General features: G+C 41.2%; 1 non-coding gene across 1 annotated transcript; it reads left to right on the top strand.

Annotated features, from left to right (window-relative positions):
* The first annotated feature begins 3,130 nt into the window (after positions 1-3,130).
* Positions 3,131-3,235, top strand: LOC134356028 (U6 spliceosomal RNA). The gene has a single exon (XR_010020267.1). It is a non-coding gene; the product is annotated as a U6 spliceosomal RNA (small nuclear RNA).
* The last annotated feature ends 277 nt before the right edge of the window (positions 3,236-3,512 follow it).

Here is a 3,512-nt window from a genome sequence, read left to right as displayed (position 1 = left end):
GCACACAAAACCGTTTGAGGCTGAAAAATAATGCGATTTCATTTCAAGATGGATAGAATGAAAGGGTTAACATCACACACCAGCTTGTAGTTTGAGTGACAGGTCAACAGGAACGGAGTCTTTAAACCCTCTCTGTCATTAATTGATTGATGTCACTTGCCGACATGTGTCATAATTCGCTATGGTTGATAGACGGGGAAGTCTGGTGCTTGGGAACATGGCATGTAAAATTGATGATAATCTTGGAGAGGGATGGAAGGAAAAGGCAACATCTTGTGCTCGCCTCTCCCCACAGAGGCTCCAGTAAAGCTGCATATGCACAGTGCCAATCAAACAAGCCTGCAGCTTTCTCCTGATAATGAAGAATGGACACGCAGGTGGAAGGCATGCAATGACGAGAGGAAATAGAGCTGATGAGACGATTTGTCAGATAATAGAAGTTTTGTGTATGCTAATATATCTGCCTTAAGGACATAATTGCAGTTTGCCTAACTAAACCAGGTTAACCCATTAATGGTTTGGTGGATATATTTGTGCTATTCCTCACAAACTTCCTCTTTTATTATTCCTTTTATTCTCACTTTAAGGAGTCTTTATTTCATTTTCTCGTGTTCTTGTTATATATTGCTATTTATTTATATTTGCATTAGCACAGTTTGTTGTCTTCTGCACTCTCATTGATCTTTCATTGATCCTGTTATAGTTACTACTCTATAGATTTGCTGAGTGTTCCCACAGGAAAACAAATCTCAGGCTGGTATATGGTGAGGTATATGTACTCTGATAATAAAATTTACCTTGAACTTTGAACTGTTTCTGAATTCTTCCCTGCATGAACTTTGCATCTTTCTCTTCTGAAATCTGAACTCGGTGGAGTCTGTCCTATTATAGTTCACTCTTCCCCAGTACTCCACAGTTCCAGGAATGCCAGGGTTTTAAAGCCCATTTTAGTGGCTGTTAGTCACTACTTCCTGACCTTTGCAGCCACTTTCGTCATCCTGTTTGCGTTTCAGGCAGATCACAGTGGTTCTTTTCTGCCAATTCATTTGTGAATAGCATTGTTGCAGCAATTACATGACTCTAACTAGTTTATTTCCAGCAGGTCACCTAGTACTATTCTTTGCTTTTAAACTCCACCCTCCTTCCAATTAATCCAAATAAATCTAGGCTCCACCTGCAATACATAACATGACGCTAAGAATTATGGTACTGACTAATATAAATAAAGGGTTAAACAAGCTCTGTCTGGTCTCTCAGGTTAACGTAGTGGACCTCATAACACTGCTTTGAAACTGAAGAAGTTACCTTTAGTGTTCTACCAAATTTTATAATCCCTCGCTGATTTGATTTGATGCAAGACATATTTCACCGTATGTTCCAATATACTTGTGACAAATAAAACTAATCTTTCTTCTTTCTTTCTTCATAATATTACTGAAAATGAATATATTCTTGATTGAGCTAATTCAGATTTACTGCTACGTTTCTACATTGTAACAGTGATTACGCAAATGCTCCGTTTTCTGTCACGCACCATGGGATGTCTGAGTTTATGAAAGATTTGAAATAAAAATAAGAATTTCTTTTAGCTTTTCCTAATATCCCAAAGCATAAGATTCATGTATGAATCTTACTTTAACTTTGGTAGACAAAAGGCTGTGGAAATCTAAATCTCACATCAAAATCAGAATCAGGATCAGAAACAGGTTTAGTATCACTGGTATATGTTAAATATATTGCTTTGCAGCAGCAGTACAGTGAAATACATAATTAAAAATCTATAAATTACAAATATTTATATATTTTAATTTTAATTTTTTATTTTTTTCTCACCCCTTATGGGTGGTGTGTATGTGTATTTTTCCCACAATCTCGAGTTCTCGCCCAGAGTCCTGGGAGTTTGAGAGTATCCTTGCTCTTCTGGACCAAGATCTCAGGTGTTGTTCCCAGGATTTGTTGGAGCCACTCTCCCAGTCACATCCCCAAGTGCTCCTATCATCAACAGGATTATACTGGCTTTAACCTTCCACATCCTTATTGTCTGCTCTTTCAAGCCCTGCTATATCTGCAGCTTCTCATATTCTTTCTTCCTGATGTTCCAGTCATTCAGGATTGCCACATCACTTACTATTGCTTTCTTCTGTTCCTTGTCTAATATTAGGGTCCAGTTGGTTAGCCAGTACCTGCTCATCAGAAACAAGAGAAAATCTGCAGGTGCTGGAAATCCAAGTAACACTCACAAAATGCTGGAGGAACTCAGCAGGCCAGGCAGCATCTATGGAAAAGAGCACAGTCGACGTTTCAGGCTAAGACCCTTCAGCAGGGCTGGAGAAAAAAGATGAGGAGTCAGAGTAAAACAGTTGTCAGTCTGTATTTAGAAGTCCCACAGGATCTTCGCTCTGTCGTTCTCCACTACCATCTTGGGTGTTTCCCATTTGGACTTGGGAGTGTCCAATCCATACCCAGCATAGATGTTCCTGTACACAATTTCTGCAACTTGGTTGTGCTGTTCAGTGTATGCTGCCCCTGCCTGCATCTTGCACCCTGCTCCTATGTGCTGGATGGTTTCAGTGGATTCCTTGCACAGTCTGCATCCTAGGTCTTGCCTGGTGTGATAGACCCCTGCTTCTATTGCTTGTGCTCAGTGCCTGTTCTTGTGCAGCCATGAGCAGTGCCTCTGTGCTGTCCCTCAGCCCTGTCATTTCCAGCCATTGGTAGGGCTTTCTTATGTCAGCCATCTTGGATATCTGGTGATGGTACATCCTGTTCAGTGACTTGTCCTGCCATGGTCTCTGATCCTCTGGCTCAGCTTCACCCACTTCCATTTCCAAATCCCCTGCCTGCTGTCTGAGATATTCTCCTATCAGGTCATACTTAGGGGCCATCTTCCTGACATACTCATGAATGTTTCGCATTTCTTCCAGAACTGTGGCCTTGACACTTCCAAGTCCCCGTCCCCCTTTAATCCAGTGGGTGTACAGTCCCTTGATGTACAATCCTCCATGTATTGTTAGTAGTTTAGTTAGTAGGTCTTGATGTCAGTGGCTTCCAATTCATTCCTTGGCCAGCACACTATTGCAGGTGGGTATCTGATGACTGGTAGGGTGAACGTGTTGATGGCTCTGATCTTGTACCCTTTGGCAGCACATATACTAAAACTGAAACAATACAGAGAAGATTAGCATGGCCCCTGCACAGGGATGACATGCATATTCATGAAGTGTTCCATATATATAGATAGATAGGTAGATATACATTGTACCGTACAAAAGTCTTAGGCACGTATATTTAGCTAGGGTGCCTAAGATCTCTGCACAGTACTGTAGTCATTTTATGTATTACCCTGTACTGCTGCCACAGAAAGTACAGATTTCATGACATACGTAAATGATGATAAACCTGATTCTGATATGGGTCTCTATTATGGACTGAGAGTGGGAAGGGGCAGGGAGAGTGGAATTATAATTGGGGAAAAGGGAAAGGAGAGGGGAGGGAGCGAGAAGCACCAGAGA

Source organism: Mobula hypostoma, chromosome 13 (genome assembly GCF_963921235.1).
Source record: "Mobula hypostoma chromosome 13, sMobHyp1.1, whole genome shotgun sequence".
NCBI lineage: Eukaryota > Metazoa > Chordata > Chondrichthyes > Myliobatiformes > Myliobatidae > Mobula > Mobula hypostoma.
This window is presented reverse-complemented; position numbering and strand designations above follow the sequence as displayed.